The 24,226-nt window shown below is 35.7% G+C and overlaps 1 non-coding gene across 1 annotated transcript; it reads right to left on the bottom strand.

Moving 5' to 3' along the window:
• Positions 1-17,534: 17,534 nt before the first annotated feature.
• On the bottom strand, positions 17,535-17,698 carry LOC114007422 (U1 spliceosomal RNA). Its single transcript, XR_003549051.1, has one exon. It is a non-coding gene; the product is annotated as a U1 spliceosomal RNA (small nuclear RNA).
• Between the last annotated feature and the right edge of the window lie 6,528 nt (positions 17,699-24,226).

Here is a 24,226-nt window from a genome sequence, read left to right as displayed (position 1 = left end):
ATATATATATAGTGGCTTATGGAACCAAATCTGGACCACCCATTTGGACTTCAGCATCTCAAATGATGGCATTACCTGTGGGACCTACAGTGTGGCATGCCATTGTATTTTAAATATTAGTTTATATATTTAACCATCTCAAATCCTAAAGGATGAGAGCTATTCTTTTTCAGATTTTATCTCCAGGACATTCAATAAGTATTTGTTGAATGAATTGCTTCCTTGCAGTGCAGTTATTCAAAGCTCAATTTATGTTTAATTATAAAATATTTAAGAGGAATTCAAAGGCTTAGCACAGAGGGGCAGTTCAACTACAACATGGTAATTCTCTTAAGGTATCATACTTTGTAATGTAAAAGATGTTTTTCATGTGTTAATTTTTTGAGTAAGCTAAATTTTCCTTTCTTTCTCACTCTCACATATACACTAACTAGAACAGAGTAATATAAAAAAAAAGTGTCTAAAATGTGTACAACTCTAGGCAAATTGTATAAGATAACATATCCAGTAGTGTATATATCATCAGACATTTGTGTATATTTAATATGTAGATGCTCTGGAATTTTAATTAAGGCCCGTATCTGAAGACAAAGAACTATTAAACATCCTTCCATCTCCAACATTCTGAAGAGAATCATCAGAAAAATTAGGCTAGACACATTTGGGCTTGCTGATTGTTAAATTGGTTCTGTTAGCTCCTGGATGTAATGCCAGCAGAGACCTTCAGCTCAGGATGCTATACGAAGAAAAAAAGAAAGAAGAAAGGGGGCCAATGGATGGAGTAGTGGTTACATCACTGGACTCCCACACGGCATTCATGGTTCAAGTCGCAGACCCAATGGCTTAAAACATACCAGGTGCATGTGCCTGCATGCCCAGGATCCTGGGAGAAAAATGGAGAAGGAATGGCAAGGGATTGTAGGGGATTGCAGTGTGGTCATTCACTGGGGCCCGGGGGTAATTTCTCATTTTCCTTTTCACTTTCTCTCTCTCTTTCAAGAGCACATATGTCCTAAGACAAAAATTTCTTTTAAAAAAAAGAAAGAAAAAAGAAAGAGGGTAACAATGGGTCAATGGCTGCAAATGTAATGGGTTATAAGAACAAAGATTTATTACTCCATAATTTCCCTGGGTACAGCTTAGCTGGGCCCTCTGCTTAGAGATCTACAAGGCTGAAATCAATACAGATCTTCATCTGGAGGTGAAACTAGGAAAAGATTTGCTTCCAAGCTTCTCCAGAAAGTTTGCCACATTCATTTTCTTGTGCTTATAGCATTAAGGTTCCCTTTTGTCAGAAGAGGAGACACGATCAACCTGAGCCTGACAGACCTTGGCTGCCTCTTTTATACCAACGGGTGACCTATTACATCACAAGATCTCAGCCTTACTATTTCTCCTCCCAATCTCCCAAATAGAAAAAAACTGAGCTTTGAAATATGGAAATTAAAGAAGCAATCAGGATCAGATCATTCTTATTCCACATCTTTCAAGCCACAAATCTGACCAGAAGGGGAGAGGAAAGAGGAAGCTGAACCAATCATATAGAAATCAATAAGAGATGAGAGATTTGAACAGGCCTGGACATGGAGCAAAAGGAAAGGAATATTTCCAAGATGGCCTTAAGAAATAGGCAAGTGGCCTGCCAAAGATCATGGCTGAAACAATGACTAGAGAAAAACAAGAACATTTCATATTTATAACCCACAATGAGCAACACAATAAACCAATTATACTTATATTTAAAATTTCTCCCAGCTTTCAATTTTCTTGTATTCAAAACAGAGTATTTCCTCATGGATTCTAAATTTCCAGAAAATGAACAATATCACTAAATCACATATTAAAGGGAATTTGGTCAAGATTCATTTCTTGAGAGCACATTTGATAAAAAAGAGTAGAATAAAATCAATGCACAGAATATATTAGTGGGGTCCTGAAGAAAGAATGTACTAAAATCATTAATTAGGAAAGCTGAAAAATATTTTTGAATAGAAATAATACAGTTTGAAATATCTGCCTGCTATAAGCAAGACATTAAAATGAAGTCTTGCTATTTGTTTCCGATTAGCTATTAGCTCATGTTCAGCTCAGTATTTTAAAATCAAGTGAAGATATATCATTTGAAAATAAAAGGTATTTCACAAGAACTCAAAGAAGCCAAGAAACCATGACAACATAGCTGGTTTCGTACATCTCTCTCTAAAATAAGTTGAATCATTATGAGGTGAAAAAGTAGTTCCTATGATTATCAGTCATTGGCTATAATTATGTTGAATGTAAATGGTGCGTATCAAGCTTAATAATATAAGATAAATCCTTTAGTTGTAATTCTTGATTTATAGGGCAGGTGATATTCATTTCCATTTTGAATGCCTATGGTGTATATAAAACAATTCAGATGTGTGTGTGTTTGCATGTGTGTGAATGCATATCTGTATGTATTTATAAAATTGCTTGGCATATTAACTGTAGTTTAAAACTTTAGAAATATGCTCAACTCCTGGTAAACAATAATAAGATAAAGTTAGCATCATAAGAAATTGACCTCTTAAAATTTAACTAGAATTATCAAATGTAATAATAATATATTACATATTTTCTCCATATTTTTGAGAAAATCACACATCCAACAGAAAGAATCGTAGGTTATAAAGAACCGACCTAATTTTACTGATTTCATACCTAGATGAGAGCAGAACATTTGAAAGCTAAAATAACTTTTTTTTACAATTTTTATATACATTCAATCACATTATTTAGCTAACAAAGTAAACATTTCAACATGTGAACATTTCTCCCCAGACCAGTTGATCAAAATATCTTTAACTGATAAATTAACTTTTATGACAGCACCTTCTAAGACAGCACCATTAAAATAAAATTTTATTAAACTTCTTGGTTTTAACACAATTCTATGTAAAATTGCGGGTTTATAATGAATACTTTAACTATTTGAAGTTATGACTTAAGCTATAATAACTACTTTGCAAGAAAGTCCTGTGTCTTATACAGTTTGTTTATGTGCAACAAAACTATGACAACACAGATGTAAGATAGTGTGGTGAATAGCAAGCCACTAAAGAGCTATGAGTCTTGAATACTTCTTGACAACACAATTGGGACTTACTGGCATGCATTATGCATGGTTTTTAACTGTGACTATCAGTTGAAGATGTATTCTTTTTTAAGTGCAGACATATCATTTTATAAAAGAGACTTAGATATCTTAAACTATTGTCTATGATATGGGCTTTTTCCCGCAATTTAGGATAATTGAGAAGTTGTTAAAACTTCCGTTTTACATATAAAAGAGCAATATAAGTATATATCTACATACATACATACATACATATGTGTGTGTGTGTGTATATATATATATATATATGTAAATGTTTATTTATGCTAAGAATATTTTTAGAAGCAAGAAACTGATGGAAGTGGTTGCCTCTGAAATTAGAATAATATGAGGAAAGGTGTGGGAGGATGCCTTAGTTTGGTATCCGCAAATGCAGACCTTGAGTTAAGAATACAGTTGCAGATTTCACAAGAGATTGCTGTGGGGTATTCAGTTGCAGAGGGGTAGGACACCAAGGCTTTTGCAGGAAAACAGTGATTTATTTGTGTGCTAGCACTGCCTTAGCAGATTCACATCCAAAGTCTAAGCCCCCAAATTCTTGGGGCTCTTCCTTTTATTTGTTTTAGTTTCTTTGTCTCCTATATATAGTTATACATACTTTTACATACTTTTGATTGGGTAAAAGACTGCTACAGAATTATGCAGGTATGTACTGGGCTACTGGGCTGTTAGATAGTCTGGTGAACATTAAGTTAGAGTTGCTAGGTTACCATCAGGACTACAAGGTCACTAAGAGTTGCTAAGTTGCTATGGTAACAGGGCTACAAGGTCACCACAGGCTACACACAAGTACTTAAATTCTGAGCATGTCCTGTTATATTTCTTTGTCCTGGAAGGCCCTCCTACCCCAAGATGATGGCAGAAAGCACAGGTACATGAATAGGGAGCATGAGACAGGAAAGGGAAGAAAATCAAGGAAGTGTTTATGAGTAGGTTCCCACTGTGGGCAGAAACTCTGTGAAATGCACTTCGAAATTGTGTCCCCAGGGGCCAGATCCCCATGCAGCAGTAAATTGTAAATCTCTGTGTGACTGACTCATATGGAAAAGTTCTAGGTTTGCGTCCAGAGACCTCCCTGAATGAATACTTGTGTGCTCATGATCCAGGGTTGGCCTAAACTGAGGGTGACTGGAGTGTCCAGACCCTGCTGCTGGTGCTGTCTCTTTCTCTCTGACTCTTGCCAATGGAAGAAAGAAACTTTCGTGTGTGTGTGTGTGTGTGTGTGTGTTCTCCAGAGGAGAGGAAAGAAATGTCAGGACACTTATCCACCTCCTCCTCCCTGCATTAGTTGAGAGTTGCCCCGGGAATTAACTTCTCCACACTCACTGTACAGAGAAAAGAGACTGGGATGCTTGAGGCAAGATGCTGTCATCATGGTCCCAGAGGTTTTTTGGTGGAGGAGGGCTTAGTGTTCAACCTGGTCACCTCTCTGAATCTCTGCCTGTACTCTCTACACTGCATCACTCCAGGTTGGGCCAGCTTTCTGCCCTTTACTTTCTACACACATCCTGAACAAGGAAATGTGATTAACTGATTTTATGAAAGGCTCAGGATGACAGAGTTTGGAGATTCTTAAGCAACATAAAATTATCTATTAGCATCAATGTTCTTAAAAGCAGCTGACAATGACCTCTTTCCTGCAGCTGACAATTGCCACTGGATGATCTAGACCATGATTTCCTACCACATTGTGTAGCACTCGCTCTTTTCCAAAGTTCCTTTCTTCACTGATTTGCCACCCCAGAATCACAAATCCCTGATTTCTTGTGCAAGTAGTTTGACTCCTTGGTCTGTGCCTCCCTCCAGCTGTTCACAAGGCCTCACCTTCTAAATGCTAAGTAAGTTCCCATGTTATTTTTAACAGCAATTCTCTCCTGAAGAGGAAATTTAGTTCTTGTTGTTAAGATATCTAAAAACAAATTCCCCTGGTACACATGTACGGTACTACACAATAAGCTATCTTAATAATACTGTGGGTTTGTTAGCATTACTAATTAAGTGTATTGATAGTGTATTGATTCACTCTGTGACCCCTTCTTTTTTTTTGGAGAGGTTTTTTCGCTATAGGGCGCGTGCACTCGCCAGACAGAGAGAGATATAGAGACAGAAAGCGAGAAATCACCCCCTGGGGGGATGGCCACGCTGCAATCCCTTCTCCTCCATTCTCCTCTCAGGATCTTGGGCACACATGCACACGCGCCCGGCGTGAGTTTTAAGCCACCAGGTCCGAGACACGAACTGCAGTCGACTACGTGGGAGTCCAGCTACATAGCCATTACGCTAACCGCTGGTTCCCTGTGACCCCTTCTTGAGTCATCATTTTGCTCTTGTCTCCCTACAGAGCCTGCTGGAATGTCTACCTCTTGTGTCAAGGCCCTCATCCCTATGTTCCTTAGACTCTTGTTTACATAAGGAGTCACTATGTTACAGGAGTCTGTGCTACAGGTTTACTGGTTGTTAGCCTTTGTGTCTTTGTGATAGATTGAGGTTCTTATTAGCAGAAAGATTTTTCTGGCTTTTAGTTAAAACTGGAAACTACCCTCCCTCCTCTACTTAGCAATTTAATCTTCTTTCCTCTCTTTGAGTAATACCATGGTACTTGCTTGCTATGTAATGTCATTAAAAACTCTTCAAGTCACAGAAACTCTGAAAATGACTGTTCAATCGTTTCACAACTGACGTGATGTGCAATCCAGTGGCACTAGTTGACTTTCATAATTATAATTTTATAATTATCAGAAGACAGATGAGAAATACTCAGAGTTTGAAGAATGTCTATATTTCAAGCAGCAATTTCTCTACCCCTAAGTGAGATGAACAGTTGATTTTAGGATGCCTCTAGGGAAATCAAAATGTTACTTATTAGCTCTGGAGGTTTTAATATTGACATTATCCTTTCTTTACCATGAGGGAGTTCAACTAATGGCTTAGCCAAGGCTAGAAATTAAGAGATGAAAAAACATAGAGACAAGACTTTCCAATTCTCACCCCCATCCCAAACCCCCAGACAAAAATATACTGTTTACCTAATTATCCTCTTAGAAGGGAGATGAATCTAATGAACTACAACTTTAAGCAAATCCTAGGCCCAGCTTTCCTTATTAATAATATAGTTCATAATTCATAATTGGTCACAACTATTTCCCGAAAGATTTTTGCAAATTAACGTTCAATTTAAACGAGCAATATCTAATAAGTCATTAAGCCAAGTTATGTGATTTCAAGACAGCACAAATTCATCTGCTGAGGATTTTTAGGTGCCTATGCAAAAATATTTGCTCATCCTCAGGCACCTTGCAAATTATAATTCTGCTGTTACTTTTCTCAGAGATCTGGGGCACTCTGCAGACAGCCTGGGAGGTCCAGTTCTCACTCTACCTTTGTGTTAAGCCCTCAGTTTCCCTTCAGGTCAAATGCAGATACTATTCCTGGACTAACATCATCGTTATAGTGACTCATAACTAGCAGTTCTAATTTTAAAGTATTTACAAATTAGAAGGACTTTGTACAAATTAGAGCTTATTTTAGAAAAGGAACAAAGTAAGCTAGCATATGGAAAATATTGGACACAATACTACAGTAGACACCATACCACCTGCTTTGTCAAAAACATCTCAAATCAAGAAATGAGGATTTCAAGTTACTATTTTCTTAACCCCTGAACATGGAAAAATACCTGATTGTTCATCTACCTGTTAATCTACCTATGTATTAGGAAGTAATCACCTCTTAATGTTTGGTAAAAGAAGCCAAAATGAAAAAACTTGCTTATATTATGTACTATACATATAGACTCAGAGAACAATAGGAAACTAGAAAACTGAAGAAGAAAATTTGAACTTGCTTTCCTTTCTCTCCCTCCTTCCCCACTGTGCCCACCCACGGTGATTGGGCACAGCTGAAACTATATGGGCTACTTATGCCAAGCCTATGGGCTTAAATAAAGATGATGATGTTAATAATACTTTACATTTGTATAACATCTTATGGTTTCCGAAATGCTTTCATATAAATTGTTTTATTTAAAAAGAAGCATTACACAGATGTTTTATGGATTTGCAACCATTAAAATTGCTAATTCTGATTAAACCGGTCTAATATTTCAGGTCTTGTTCCAGTTACTTGTATTAATCTACTTTCTGGCTCACAGAGAGATTTTATTATGCTGATGCAAAGTGTCTGTCATTTTCCATTTATGAAAGCTTTTCCTCAAATGAAATCTTAGAAAGTTCAGTTGGAAAGAATTTTGGAAAAAGAGTATTCTAATTCCTTTGTTTTGTAGATAAAATATTAAAGCTCAGGGAGACTTTATGAGTGGCCAAGGCCAGGCTTGTTTTTTTGTTCAGAAATCCCAAAGTTTTTTTGTGGCCCCTTAAAAAGTGCCCTCCTGGTTGTGTATGGAGAAAGTGAGAAGCTTATGGAGAAAATAGTGACTACAAATGCTGAACTGCCTTTTGAAACACATATTTATTTTCTTATTCCTTCCTGTGTTTTAGAAAGGCTTTTCTAAAGAGATTAACTATACCTTTAACGTGGCCATCCACTCTTTTTCCTATTTCTTGCATAGTACTATCAGATTTCATTTTATGCTTTTCTTTAAATTGAAGATCTTTAGATCTTAGTCGAGTGCTATTTCCACTCCTCTCTTAGATCCATATATGAATCTTGTAAAAGAAGGAAAGTAGGCATTTTAGTTTTTAAGTTACGATATCTCATACTCAGAGAAGATGAGAAATGCACAAGGTCACATAGGTGAATAATGCAACTCATAAGATTAGAAAATACTTAATTTAAAAAATCTAGCTTTGTTTTATTTTGTTTTAATTTATTTTATGTATATTTAAAAAGAAAAAAAAAACTTGTCACAGGGTGTATATACACTTTCTTTCTTTTTTTTTTTTGGAGAGGTTTTTGCTATAGGGCACGTGCGCTCGCCAGACAGACAGAGAGAGACAGAGAGACAGAAAGAGAGAATTTGCCCCCAGGGTGCCACGCTGCAATCCCTTGTCCTCCATTCTCCTCTTGGGATCTTGGGCATGCACGCACACGCACCCGGCGTGTTTTAAGCCACCGGGTCCTGGACTCAAACTGTGTTCGCCTACTTGGGAGTCCAGCGAAGTAGCCATTACGCTCACTGCTGGTCCCAGAGTGTATACACTTTCCAGAGACAAGAGAGAACAAACACCTGCCATGGGCACATAATAATGCCAATCTTTTTTCCTCTACGTCTCTATGTTTAAGGATTCTTAGCATGCACATATATAAGCCCAGCATGATTTTCAAGTCACTAGGGCTGGCATTTGACCATGGTTGGTCATATGTGATCTGGCCCCCTTAACTACTCTGCTATGGGGCCAGCCTTTATTTTATTTTTTATTTTTATATGGCAAACTTTAAAAGGCCACACATCACTACTGGTCCTAGAATAGAATTGAGGATCATCAAGTTTTTCTGAAGATAGATTTTTGCCTTTTTCCTAAGTGGTTTGAGAAAAATGGGATTCAAACTAAAGTTTGGTGTATTTGCATGTATTTGTAAAAATCTTTGGCTGTAACATTAAGTTTCTTTTGAATATATTATTTTAAACATTTCCAAAATAAGATTGGGTGCAATATTTTTACATAATATGAAATATTAAACTCTAAATAGAATATTTTACATATAAATTAGATATAGAGTGATAGAGTTGGAGAAGTCCCTAACTGGAAAGTGAGTAATTCACATTCATTATTTTTTTATTTTAGTTCTATTATTCTTATTTTTGAAAAAAACATTTGATTGCTATACATCATTCAGCTTGTAAAGAGAATTTACCCAACTTGAAATGTTTCTCAGACCAGTCCAGTTGAGAATACTATACATGTTATCATTACTTGGTAATAAACCTTCTCTGTGTCCCATAACTGTCATGCCTTTCTATTTTTTCTCCCTGATTTCCTTCCCTATACTCTTCCCTTCTCCCCACTACCCACCACATTCCACACTGTCTTCAGCAGTCATAACTATTTTCACTGCTTTTAAGTCCTTTAATATTTCAATCTCTACCATAGAGTGTGGATAATCAGTATATATTAAGTAGATACTACAATATCTTTCTCTCATAGCCTGGCTTGCTTCACTCAGCAGTAAATCTTCCATATTCAAGCACTTTCTATCAAATGCCAGGATCTTGTCTTATTTATTTATTTATTTTATAGCTGAATAGTATTCCATAGAGTATGTGTGCCACATTTATTTCAATCCATTCCTCTGTTTGTGGACATCTGGGTTGGTTCCATCATGAATAATGCTGCAATAAACATTGATGTGCAAGCACTTTTCCATCTGAGCTTTCTCCTGTCCTTTGAGTAGATACCCATGAGTGGGATTGCTGGATCAAACAGTAGTTCTATTTGTAGATCTTTGATAGACCTGCATATTGTTTTCCACAGTGGCCGAACCAATTAACATTTCCACCAACAATATACAAGACTTTCCCTTTCACCATAACACTGCCAACACCACTTTTTGTATTTTTAATCTTCACCATTCTGACATGGGTTAAGTGCTATCTCATTATGGTTTTAATCTGCATCAATCTCCTTTATGATGAGAGATGTTGAACATTTCCTCATATGCTTTATGGCTGTTTGTATGTCTGTTAGATTTTTGCTCGGTTCGTTTTCCCATCTTTTAATTGGGTTAGACATATTTTTTTGGGTAAGCCACTTGAGTTCCCTGAGTATTCTGGTTATCAGTCCCTTATCGAGTCATAGTTTACAAAAATAGTCAACCATTTTGGCTGGGGTTGGAAGGTATCACATTGTGGTTTTGATTTGCATCTCCCTATGATAAGGGATGTTGAGCACTTTTCTATATGCTTTTTTTGCTATTCATATGTCTTCCATCAAGAGTTGTTTTTCAACTCATTTTACGGCTTTTAATTATGTTGATCTTTTTTGTTCAGGTAAACTGTTTGAGTTCCCTGGGTATTCTGGTTATCAGTCCCTTATCGGAGCCATAGTTTAAAAAAAAAAAAAAAATTCTCCCATTCTGAGGCTTGTTGTTTCACACTAATTACTATGTCTTTTGCAATGCAGAAACTTCTTAATCTGATATAATTTAATTTATTTATTTTAGGGATTACTGCCCCATGCTTTGGGAGTCTTATTTAAGAAGTCTTTGCCTACCCCAATGTCTCCTAGAGTTTACCCAGTGTTTTCCACCAGCAGTTTTATAGTTTGAGGTCTTAGGTTCAGTATAATGTTACCTATAGGTTTTCCATACATGGCTTTCATTGTGTTAAGAAATGACCCTTTTATATCAATCATGATAAGAGTCTTAATCATTAAGAGATATTATATTTTATCAAATGCATTCTCCTCATCAATTAAAGTGATCATAGTTTTTATCTTTCTTTCTGTTATTATGGTGTATTACGTCTATGGTCTTGGGTATGTTGAATCACCCTTGCATCCCTGGAATAAAGCCTACCTGGTTGTGATGAATAATCTTTCTTATATGTTGTTGGATATGATTTGCAAGTATCTTATTGATAATTTTTGTTTCTATATTCATCAGAGATATTGGTCTGTAGTTTTCCCTTTTTATCATGTCTTTATTTGTTTTGGGAATGAGGATGATAGAGACCTCATAAAATGAATTTGGGAGGTTTTCTTCCTTTTGGATCTTTAGAAATAATTTGAGTAGAATGGGGATTAACTCTTCCTTAAAAGTTTTGCACAATTCAGAAGCGAAGCCATCTGGTCCTGGGCTTTTCTTTGTTGGGTGGTTATTTATTACTGATTCAATCTCATGGCTTGTTATGGTTCCATCATATTTTCTATATCTTCCTGATTCAATCTTGGTAGATTATATTCTTCTAGAAATGTTTCCATCTCCTTCTTGTTCTCTTGTTTGTTGGCATATAGTTGCTCATAGTATCCTCTAGTGATGTTTTGTATTTCTATTGTGTTGGTTGTAATGTTGTCTGTTTCTTCACATATTTGATTTATCTGATTTCTTTCTTCTTTATCAGTCTAGCTAATGGTATGTAGATCTTGTTAATATTTTCAAAGAACTAGCTTTTGCTTTCATTTATTTTCTGAATAGTTCATTTATTTTCTATTTCATTTATTTCTGCTAGAATCTCCTGGCATTTTTTGTTGTTGTTGTTGTTTCAATTAACTGAAGCATGATGTTAGGAGTCTATTAGTCACTTGTCCATCTTTTTCTTATGCACACTAATTGCTAGGAATTTTCCTCTTTTGCAATGTCCCATAGATTATGGAAACTCATGTATTCATTATCATTTGTTTCCATAAATTTTTTGATTTTAGTCTTAATTTCTCCTGTAGTTAAAGAAGTCATTCAAAAGTAGGTTGCTTATTTAGTACTTTGTATATTTTCAAGGATTTTTCTTGAAATTAATATCAAGTTTAATTCCATCATGGTCAGAGAAGGTGTTGGATATAGCTTCTATGCCTTTGTGCCCTGTCATATGGTCACTCTTTGAAAAGGTTCCATGTGGGGGTGAGAAAAATGTATATTTTGTGGTCTTACGGTAGAAAACTCTATATGTCTGTAAAGGCCATTTGATTTATAGTATCATTTAGGCCCTGTATCTCTCTGTTTATTTTTTTTTTTTTGTCTAAAAGATCTGTCTAAAGGAGATAATGGAGTGTTGAGATATCCAACAATTATAGTGTTGCAAACTATCTCTACTTTTAGCTCTAGCAGTCTTTTCTTCATGTATTTAGGTGCTCCTGAGTTGGGTGCATAGATATTTATAAGCTTTACGTCTTCTTGATGAATTAGCCCATTTATACTATATAATGCCCTTCTTTGTCTCTGCTTACTATTTTGTCTGAAATCAGTATCTAAATTTCAGCCCTTTTTTGATTTCCATTTGCATGGAATATCTTTTTTCCAGCCCTTCACTTTTAGTCTATGTATGTCTTTATCCATATGGTGCATTTCTTGTAGGAAACAGAAAGAAGATTTCTGTTTTTTTTTTTTTTTTTAATCCATTCTGCCAATCCATGTCTCTTGATTGGAAAATTTAATCCATTAATGTTCAATGTTATTATTGGTATTTCTGGACACATTCCTATCATTAACTGAGCCCCTTTCTTGGTTGTATTTTGTTCTCTTATATCTGTCTGTCTGACTTTTTAGTTTTCCTGGAATAACCCTCCCTTCAGAACTTCTTGAAGAGCTTGTCTGGAGTTGGTAAATTCTTTCAGGTATTATTTATCTGAGAATTTTTAAAATCTTTTTTATATTCTCATGTGAAGGATAATCTTGCTGGGTATAGTATTCTTGGTTGAAATTGCTTTTTATCTAACACTTTGAGTATCTTTTCCCATTCTTTCCTTGACTGCATTGTTTCTGATTAGAGGTCTGATGTTAGTCTGATGGGATAACCTTGGTGAGTAACTTGATGTTTCTCTCTTGCCAATTTCAGTATCTTGTTTTTTCTGTGGTTTTGGCCAATCTGGTTATGATGTGTCTTGGAGAAAATCTTCTTGGGTTGATTCTATTTTGGGTCCTATGTATTTCTTGGGTCTGGATATTTGAATGCCTCTTTTGGTTTGGGAAGTTTTCTTCCAGGATTTCATGGAATAAATTATCAATGTCCTTATTATTTTCTTTCCCTTGTGGGATACCAATTATCTTGATGTTTGGGTGCTTGATGGTAACTACTATTTCTCATGTATTATCCTACTTTTTTTGGTTGTTTTCTCAGTCTTTTTTGTAATTTTTCTAGGTCAGAGGTTTCATCTTCTACATTTGAGATTTGATCTTCTGTGCATGACCTAATCTATTTTTAGTGCTTTCAAGAGTGCTTTTAATTTCTTGTATCACATTCTTCATCTCAAAAAATTCTATTTGGTTCCTTTTTATGGTGTTTAGTCCTTTCAAATTATGAAGGGATGTTTTCTTCTGGAGTTTGTTGTCTCTTTTCTCTTGCATCTCATTTAGTTTGGTCACTATAAATATTCTGAATTGTTTATCTGACATTTCCACAAGTTCCATTATGTTGTCTGTGGTGATGATAAATTGATGTTTCCCCATGGGGAAAGAGATTTTGTTTGTTGCTTGAGCTTGAGTGATCTCTCTTCCGCTCTGCGTCCCTGTTGTTCACTAACACCTTGCACTTTTGTCACTGGCCCTGAGTGACCCAAAGTCCTCCCTGTCTCCAGAGAACAAGTGTGCCTGAAACTGAGCCACTACTGAGCTTCAATTCAGGAACAAAGAAGAGTCACATGGAGTGCTGAGAGTCCAAAGGCAAGTGGAGGAGGGGATGAGCCCAAGTCCCAACCATAAAGCCTTCTAGTCGCAGGCAGCCTGCCGAAGTCCCTTCGCTGGCACATATGTCTGGATCCATTATGTTTTCAATCATACACCATATATTACTCTATTGGTGTAAATAACCACAGCAAACTTGGGTAATTTCTAGTATCATTGCCCTTTTATACAGGAACTAGAGGCTCAGAAAAATAAAGGAAAGGAAATAGAGAAAATAGTGGCTAAGAAAAATAAAGTAATTTGCCCAAAGTTGTTCTATATGATTCCAAAGTTCCTGCTGTTGCTCTTCTTGCAGTGTTTTATCTCCCTCAAAAAACACAACTGAACTACAAAGAAACACTTAATATGTAGAGATAGCTAATTCACTTTAGTAATTCTAAGGTGGATAAAAACTTGTTTCTGTCTGTGTCTATAATGATGTCACTGTTTATGTTCCTTATTGTCTTGTGTAATGAAACAATTTGATGATATGTGGCTATTATTATATAGTGGCCTCTCTAAGACTAATAAGAGCAATGTCTCTTTTTAAATTGAGTTATAAAAAAATCATTTCCTGGGACCAGCAGTTGGCATAATGGCTATGTCACTGAACTCCCATGTAGTCAACCACGGTTCGAGTTCCGGACCTGGTGGCTTAAAGTCATGCTGGGCACGTATGCGTGTATGCCCAAGATCCTGAGAGGAGAATGGAGGAGAAGGGATTGCAGTGTGACCATCCACCCTGGGAAATTATTTCTCATTTTCTGTCTCTCTGTCTTTCTGGCGAGTGCACATGCCCTATAGCAAAAACCTCACCAAAAATAATAATAATAATAGTAATAATTTTCTAATTATTGTTCTTACTAATTTATACTTAAATAATAATTGATAAGTATTTCTATCATAACAGATGAGGCAAATCAATTGTAATTAGGACTTGAAAAATATATTATAAACTATTATTATTATTATTATTATTGGAGAGGTTTTCACTATACAGCGTGTGCGCTCGCCAGACAGACAGAGAGAGACATAGAGACAGAAAGTGATAAATCACCCCCCAGTGGGGATGGTCACGCCACAATCCCTTCTCCTCCATTCTCCCCTCGGGATCTTGGGCACACACGCACGCAAGCCCGGCGTGAGTTTTAAGCCACTGGGTCCGGGACACGAACCACGGTCGACTACGTGGGAGTCCAGCGACATAGTCATTACTCTAACTGCTGGTTCCCACAAGCTATTATTAATACATTTGAAGATTCATCAAGTGTATTGGTTTTAATTTTTGAACATGTGAATCTCTTAATGAAATCTAACTTGTATATTGTATGTAGTTTACTATAACTTAAATCATGACATGGAAATTCACTGTTCAGGGAACAGATTATGTAATTGTCTATGTTTAAAAAAAAGAACCTAATAGATTTACTTGGTGAGTTCAGCAAGGTCACAGGATACAAATGTACTTCAATAAGTGTATGGAAAGTGGAATTAAAATACAAATTTATTTTGGTGCAAACCAAATCTATTCATGAATTTCAACTCATAATATGCATTTTCCATAAACTTTTTGGAACCCTCATATATAAGTTCAACATCCCAAATTAATTGAGCTCTACAGACTACAAAATAAAAAATTTGAAAATAATACCATCAAGCCAGCCTGTTCCATTGTGGTTAATGTGGCTGGATCCCACGTAGCCAACTATGTGGTTTGAATCCTAGGCCTATTGACTTGAAAAACACACCAAGCACATGTGTGTGCATGACCCAAATCCTGATTGGAGAAGGGAAGAAAAGGGATTGTGGTGTGACCATTCCCTGGGTTTAGGGGTGCTTTCTCACTTTTCCTCTATCTGTCTCTGTCTCCAGTAAGTGCATGTGCCCTGTAGCAAATTTTAAAAAGAAAAAGAAAACATTACAATACCATTAAAATTTTATAATTAAATTTAACAATAAATGTGCAATATTTGCACACTGAAAATTGTTGAATACTGCTTAGAGAAGCTGAATAACTAAATAGACTGTTCATACAGTCTTTTATATCAGAAGACTTGATTTTCTTAGAATGTCAATTCTCCTTTATATATTCAACACAAACTCAAAGAAAATCTCAGCAGGGGACCAGCAGTTAGCGTAATGGCTATCTGGACTCCCACGTAGTCGACCGCGGTTCACATCCCGGACCCAGTGGCTTAAAACTAACGCCGGGCACGTGTGCGTGCGTGCCTAAGATCCCAGAGGAGAATGGAGGAGAAGGGATTGCGGCATGGGCATCCCCCCTGGGGGGTGATTTCTCGCTTTCTGCCTCTCTGTCTCTCTCTGTCTGTCTGGCGAGCGCACGTGCCCTATAGCAAAAACCTCTTAAAAAAAAAAGAATTAAAAAAAAATCTCAGCAGATTTACTTGTTAATAAAAAGATAGTTCTAAAATGTATATGGGAATGTAAGGAACCTAGTGGAAAAATATGAAAGATGAAAAAAATTGGGGAATTACACTTGCCTGATATCAAACTATTATAAAGTGATAGTTATAAGAATAGTATAGCATGGGCTTAAAGATAGGAAGATAGAGCAATGGGATAGCATAGTGCTTCTATTGTAGAAATAGACTCACAAATATTTGAACAATTGATTTCCTATAAAAGTGATTGAATAGTTCAGTGTGGGTAGTGATAGTGTTTTAAAAATGAATTCTGGGACCAGGAGATGGTCTAGCGGTATAGATGGTCTAGCGGTAAAGATGGTCTAGCAGTATGTCGCTGGACTCCCACATAGCTATCTGTGCTTTGAGTCTGGGTGGCTTCAACATCATGCTGGCCATGTGGGCATGCATGCTCAAGATCCCAGGAAAACAATGGAGGAGAAGGGATTGAGGGGTGGCTATACCCCCTTGTGAGGGGGTGATTTCTCTCTTTTCCTCTAATGCAAGCACACACCCTAGGGCGAAAAACCTCAAAAAAAAAAAAAAAAAAAAAAGAAAGAATGACTATCAGGAGACTCTCAAAATAACTATGCTAAGTTAAAGGCATTTAACTTAACACACAAGACAACCTACTAATTGATCTGATTTGTATAATATTTTAGAGACGGTGAAACTAGTGACAGAAAGGCAGTTGGGGCTGAAAGTGAATTGATTTCAAAGGCACATGAGAGAATCTTCTGGGGCTATAGAAGTTTATATCTTGATTTTGAAGGCTGTTAAATAGCTATCTACATGTGTCAAAACACACAGATTTGTGCATTTAAAATTTATACATTTAAAGCAGATTAAAATAACTTTTACAAAACTCGTGAATATATAGATTCCCTCTATGTAGTTAGAAAATGGCATAAACAACATATTCAGGTTACATAGGGAATCTCTGGCAGAGATACCAAAACTGGCAAGTCTCTGCATCTCCAGTGCTATTTTTACCCTATTATGATTATCTTATATTACAGTTTAGGCAATGATTTGTCACCCAAAGCTTCATGTTTTGGGATTTAGTGTTGGCAAGTGGTGAGGCCTACTGAGCAGTGAGTGGATCAGGTTTATTGCATCACAACCATAACACTCATGATTAGATTAACATGTCTCTTGAGATCCAGTGAGTTCTACCTCTCCTGAGAAGGGGTTAATTTTCTTTTTTAAAAAGTTATCATTGTTGGGACTAGTAGTTGACATAATGGCTATGTTGTGGGACTCCCACATAGTCGACCGTGGTTCTTGTCCTGGACCCGGTGGCTTAAACTCATGCCAGGCACGTGTGCATGTGTGCCCAAGATTCTGAGAGGAGAATGGAGGAGAAGGGATTGCAGGTGACCATCCCCCCGGGGCGTGATTTCTCGCTTTCCATCTCTCTGTCTTTCTGGTGAGTGCATGCACCCTATAGCAAAAACCTCTCAAAAAAGTTACTATTATTATTATTATACGTTCATTCACTATACATCATTTGGCTTGCAGAAAGAATTTACCTACCATTAAACATACCTCAGAGAAGTCCAACTGAGAATACAATACACATTATCATTAACAGGTAGTAATTGTTACTGTGTCCCACAAATGTCTTGACTCTATTCTTCCCCCTAAATTATTTCCCTAAAGAAGGGGTTAGTTTTCTTTTCTTTTTTTTTTTTTTCTTTTCTTTCTTCGGAAAAGTGCAAAGGCAGTCCCACACTACCACAAATTATGCAGCCAAATTTCTCACCTTAGGGGAAACTGCAGAGGTCAGTACATTTGAAGTATAATCGTTAAACCTCACACTGGGAAAATCACCTTCGTGATCATGGTATTTCCCCTGCCAGATACTTACAAGGGGTTAGTTTTCATGAAGGCTGGTTGCTATAAGAGAGAACTGTCTTTAGGTTGCTCTCTCTGCATGAACCCTCCATCTTCTGTCCTTCAATCAACCATGTTGTAGGCCTAAGCCTTTGGACTTTCCAGACAGCAGCATCATGAGCTTTGCAAATAAATCTCTACTCTCTTAAATTATCCAGTTTCAGATGTTTATGTAAGCAATACAATAATGAACTTAGATATCTTATTTGTTTAAAGGTTACTAATATTATTTTCAATTATTTTAAATAAGCAATACAAGCATAAAATTCATTGGAGAGTAAGAAAGTTCTATTTTTTAACTTAATTTCAGTTGACCAAGATGAAAATAGACCACTATTTTAAATAGCCCACATTCTTATTTCACTGGTAATGAAGATGAGAAAGTCATCTCCAGATTTCATAATATGTTTGAATTTGGGGCCAAAGGAAGGGGTGCTATTAATGGGTCTGAAAGTAATAAAGTAGGTCTCATCCGTGTTGTGTATCAGTACCAAGCCCATGAACTGATTTTCAGTGAGTCAGCCCTTATAGCAATAGTTTAATCTATCTCTTTTTCTTCATTGCTGGAGTTTATACTCATTGTGAATGGTGCTGTCTATATAAAAAACAAAAAGTCAAAACAAAAGCAAAACCTCACACATCTAGGATTGTGTTAAGATTTCAGAGTAGTAGGAATCATATGTGTGTAGTTTGAGAAAATTATCATGACACTTGTGCACAAAGCACAAGTTGTGCCACAAATTTTTAATCAGTGCCATACATGAGACTCAAGTTTTCATAAGTCAGTTTGTTATTGGCAAAATACAATTCCATAACTTATGTAACTTGTTCCCCTGGTACCAGAAATAATACAAGAGAGTCTTCAAAAAGTACATAGAAGATGCATATTATGAGAAATCTATGCATGACTTTCAAAAATGTAATCTCTTAAAAAATAAAAATAACTATCTCTCTTTCATGAAAGGAAAAAAAAAAGTATCTGGGCCTTGAAATCAGACTTCCTGGTTCACATTCTAGTTCTAATATATACTATCAATGTGTCTATGGACAAGTTAACTTACTTTTTTTGTGCCCCAGTTTTCTCATATATAAAATGGGAATGATAATAGCATGTGTATACTGAGGCAGACTGTATCTTCCACAGACTGTGGAAATAACATTTCCCATCTTCTTATAGTTTGATTTTGCCATTCTCTTCAGAGATTGAAATCTATATTTCTTTCTCTTGATTCTGTGATGAACTCTGACAGTCTTAACTAGTAATGTATGACAGAAATGGACCTATGACTTCCAAGACTAGGTCATAACAGCTGTATAGCTTATTTATGGCTTCGTTTGTGGATGCTCATTCTTAGAACCCAACCAGCATGAGAAAATCTAGACACATAGGTGTTCCAGCAGATAGTCACAGTTCAGTTCTCAGTGCTAGATAGATAAATGAGATGACTTCACCCTAGGTACTGTCTACTTCAGTTGCATGAGAGACCCTGAGGCAAGCAAGATAGTAGGTAAAAGGATGATCATTGTCCTAAGCCACTAAACTTTAGGATGATTTATTATTAAGCAATAGATAATAGATATATTAATAGATCAGCTGTGGATTTTGGCTAGAACAGATAGAAGTGACGTCTTCATGTAGTACAGGCTTCCTTATAGCATGGGTGCTGCATTTCAAGAGAACGTATCCCAAAAGTGCCGGGTGAAAATTGTTATCACATTTTATGATCTACTCTTAGTCGTTTTGCATATCTTCCACCATAGTCACACTCACTTGGATTCAAGGGAAGGGAACATAGACCTCATCTCTCAATACGATGGAGATGGATGTAAAGTGTCATGCTATAAGAAGAACATGGGAGATGAGAAATCTTCTTGGAGTCATATTCAAAAAGACAATCTCCATATGAAGCATACATAAATTAATCTGAGGTAGTTTTAAGAATAATGCCTGACAGAATTAATAAATGTTGCTATTGCTTCAAAATAATAACCTAGAACTAACACAGTGAAAAGAAAAAGGTTTAGTATAGATAAGTTAACCAGTGATTAGAAAAAGAAATAAATGAGACTAGCCTTGTAGCCTAGTGGTTAAAGGAGCTACATTCTGCATAGCACACTGTGGTTTCAAATCCCAGTCCCGGGAGCTTGAAAGACATGCAGGTACATGTGCATTGGTGCCCCAAATCCAGACGGGATGGAGAAATGGAAGAAAAAGGACTGCGGTACATAGGTACCCCACATCTTTCTGCCTCTCTGGTGAGTGCACTTGTCCCTGGCAATTAAAGAACAAAACAAAACTGAGAGAATACACGTGGCCTGTCCCCAGGCATCCCAGGATACAGTTTCCCTATATTCGATCCAATTCCGTTTCCTTTCCTTCTCCACAGGAATCACATTAATATGAAGATCATGTGCATATGCATCTAGAACATTTTCTCTGTATTTCCATTTTAAAAAATAGGTGTTTTTTTTCCCATTGAATTCGATCTAATATATCATACTGTAATTTGCCAATTGACAATATGCTTATTTTGTTTTGATATTTTTTCCTTTTTGTTTTTATCTAACCATGACTTAAGACAGTTGTCATGCTTGTGTAAAAAATCAAATTTATTTCACAGTCTCCTTTTCTTAGAAACAGCCATTCAACTTGATTCCAATTGTTCATTCTATAAACAATTCTAGGATTTGTACATTTCCAATTTGAACAGACCTTGTCAAGTTGTCTAAAATGACTGTGCCAATTCCATTTCCATTTGCTATGCAGAGGGCATGTATTGACCTGTACTCTTGTTGACAGTTCAAATTATGAAACTGTTATATTTGGTCTCTCTGAGATTTTAAAAATGGGGAATCACTTTATTTTCATTTTTCCGACTCTTAGTAAAGTAAGACAAATTTTTATGTGTGTAGGTCCATTAAATCTTCTTTTACTGTTTATTTCCCTCACAACATTGTTCTGTTCGATTGTTTTTAGTTTATGGAGTTTGAAGAGCAAATACATAAAAATGTACAACACACTCACATTTTCCTGGCTAGTAATTGGATATTTGTATACATATTTCAAGTATTACCTACGAAGTTGATGATGATTTTTTTCACTTCACTATTAAATTCGTTTAGACAAACATCAATCTTTTTTGTGGCATTAACCTTTTTGTGTTTTGCTAATTAAGGCCTTCCTTACCTTGAAAGACATACAAACACTTCATATATTAACTATGAATACCTTAACATTTTTATTTAGGTTTTTAATACAACTTAAATTTATTCTATACTCCTTCACTTTTCCTAAACATTGATTTTGCTCATCTTCTTTCCCCACGGGTTTGAACTGCTGGTCTTTGCCATACATTAAATTACCATGCATACCTGAATAAAGATCTGAGTTTTCCACTTATCCAGTGTAAAAAGTGCAGAACTTCACTCAGGTATACAAATGAATCCATTTTGTCTTATTCCATGCCGCTTTGTCTCTGTTGTAATTACAGCTCTGTGCTTTGTTCTGATGAATAGTAATTGCATCATTTGATTGTGTTTTTCCTTTTCAAGATTGTCCTGGTTATTCTCATTTGCTCCTTCACATGAATCCTAAAATCACTTTATCAAGTTCCATGAAATAGCTTGTGGGAATATTGATTGAGATTTTATTTAATATAGGTAAATTAAGTTATTAAAGGACATATCCAGAAATATAATTTATTTTCTACTTAAGGGTTTTTATTTTAGGTCCTTCAGTAAATTTTTATAGATCACATCAAAATTTGCTTTTTAAAAATCTTTTATCAATATTCTTAATAAGTTAAGAACTCAAAAAAGTATTATTGATTTTTCAAATGATATTTTTAATATATTTTTATATATATACTCAATCACTGTATATCATTACAGCATGCATATTAATGCAGTTAAAGATATTATTATACATGTTATCATCAACAGATCATTTTCCATTTTTGTGTCCCTTAAATGTTTTGCTTCTTTCTTTTTCCCGTTATTTCCCTTTGTCTCACCATCTTCAATTCCCCACCCTCCTCCCACATGTCTCTAGTAGTGACAATTTTTCTCCATACTTTTGTATTTTTCAATCTTTCAGTTTCTGCCATAGAATGCAGACATTCAGTATATATTGAGTGGAGACATACAATGCCTTTCTTTCGTAGTCTGGCTTGCTTCACTTAGCAGTAAATCTTCCATATTCATCCACTTTCTATCAAATGCCAGGATCTCATTCTTTTATGGCAAAATGGTTTTCCACAGAATATATGTGCCATCCTTTTCAATCTATTCATTTTTTGTGGACATTTGGCTTGGCTCCATGTCTTAGCAATTGTAAATGATGCTGCAATAAACATGACTATGCAAGTCCTTTTCTGACTAAGTGTATTCCTATGTTTCGGATAGATACACAGGAGTAGAATTGCTGGATCATATGGTAGGTCTATTTGTAGGTCTTTGAGCAATCTCCATATTGTTCTCCACAGTGGCTGTACTAATTTGCATTCCCACTACAGTGTAGTAGTGTTTGCTTTTCACTGCAGACTCACTGGAACTTATAATTTTTTTGTTTTTTAATCTTCTCCATTCTGACTGGGGTCAGGTGATATCTCATTGTGATTTTAATTTGCATCTCCTTTATGATAAGGGAAATTGAACATTTTTTATATGCTTTTTGGCTGTTCATATGTCCTCATTAGAGAGTTGTCTGTTGAGCTAATTGGCTCATCTTTAATTGGGTTGATCATATTTTTTTGAGGAGGAAGGGGTAAGCTGCTTGATTTCCCTGTGTATTCTGGTTATTAGACCCTTATCTGAGGCATAGTTTGCAAATATATTGCACCATTCTGAGGGCTGTCTCCTCCTTCTAATCATTGTTTCTTCTGCTGTGCAAAAGCTTTTAAACCTGATTTAATCCCACTTTGGGACTGCCTATGCTTTGGGAGTTTTATTTAAGAAGTTCTTGCCTAAACTGATGTCTTCAAGAGTTTTCCTTGTGCTATCCATTAGTAGTTTTATAGTTTTAGGTCTTTGGTTTAGATCTTTGATCCATTTTGACATGATTTTTGCTAATGGTGAGAGATAGCTGCCCAGTTTCATCTTTCAACCGGATATCCGATTTTTCCAGCATCATTTGCTAAAGAAATTTTTCTTTTCCCTACTGGATTGACTGGTGGCATTTGTCAAAAATCAGTTGGCAGTATATTTTGGTGTTTATTTCTTGAGTCTATTCTGTTCATGCCTGTTGTTGTGCCAATACCATGCTATTTTATTACAGCTTTGTAACATATTTTGGGGACAAAAATTCCAAGAAAAAAGAAATAATAAAGATTTGAGCAGAAATAAATGATACAGAGAATAAACTAACTATATAGAAAATAAATGAAGCCAAAAAGCTGGTTCCTTGAGAAGATAAACAAAATTGATACGCTGGCAGACTAATTACAAAGAAAAGAAAAAAGAACCAGATATATCAAATTCACAACGATACAGGCAATTTTACAACAGATATAACAGAACTACAAAAAAAAAATCATTAAAGAACACTATGAGTGACTATATGCCAACATACAAGAAAACCTGGATGAGCTGGACAAATTTCTGGACACATATTATCTATGAAGACTGAATCAGGAGAACATAGAAAACCTGAGTAGACCAATAAAAAGCAATTAAATTGAATCAGTAATAAATAATCTCCCAAGAACAACAAAAAATACCCTTAGGTACCAATGGTTTCATTTCTGAATTCTACAAAACTTTTAAAGAAGAGCTAACTCCCATTATATTCAAAGTAATTCTTAAGATCCAAAAGGAAGAAACTCTCCCAAATTTATTTCATGAAGCCTCTGTGACCATCAGCCCCAAAACAAAGACATAACAAAAGAAGACTACAAGCAAATGGAATCTTAAAAATATCTAACCTGTTTTCGTTTGTGTAATAAAAAGCGATTACTTTTTGTATGCTTTCTGTTTACTTTGTTGAACTCCAGTATTAGTTAACATATTTTTAGGGAAATGCCTTTATTTATACCTTTCAATCTATATACTTATATATTTATTTTTGTCCATATATATTTATACACAATATATTTATCACATTAAATATTTCCACCTACAAGGGTCTGAATTATGGTTTTATTTCTTTCTAGTTATCGAAATTTTATGCAAAAATTATTGGTTTTACAGTTCAAAAAATAAAATTTTAAAGAAGTACTCTTTATTGTCTTTTATTTTCCTAATTACCCCAAATTCTTTTTTAAAATGTATATTATGAAGTTCTGGTGCCAGTGCATGTCTCATTGTGGGTGTGGTCTAATCTCCCCCTACCTAGGTTTGCCTTCAGAACCTGGGACCTTCCAACCTGTGTGCTGTGCACAGCACACAACTTCAGCCTTTTCATTAAGTCATATCTCCTTAGTTCATCCCAACTCATCAAGTGCTCAAAGGTTGGTAAAGGAGCCAACCACCTTAAGCTGTCTATATAATCTTTACCTGCTCTGAC

Source organism: Tupaia chinensis, unplaced genomic scaffold, assembly GCF_000334495.1.
Source record: "Tupaia chinensis unplaced genomic scaffold, TupChi_1.0 Scaffold000168_1, whole genome shotgun sequence".
Classification (NCBI taxonomy): Eukaryota; Metazoa; Chordata; class Mammalia; order Scandentia; family Tupaiidae; genus Tupaia; species Tupaia belangeri.
Note: the sequence above shows the minus strand (reverse complement) of the source record. Positions and strands in the feature narration are given on the sequence as shown.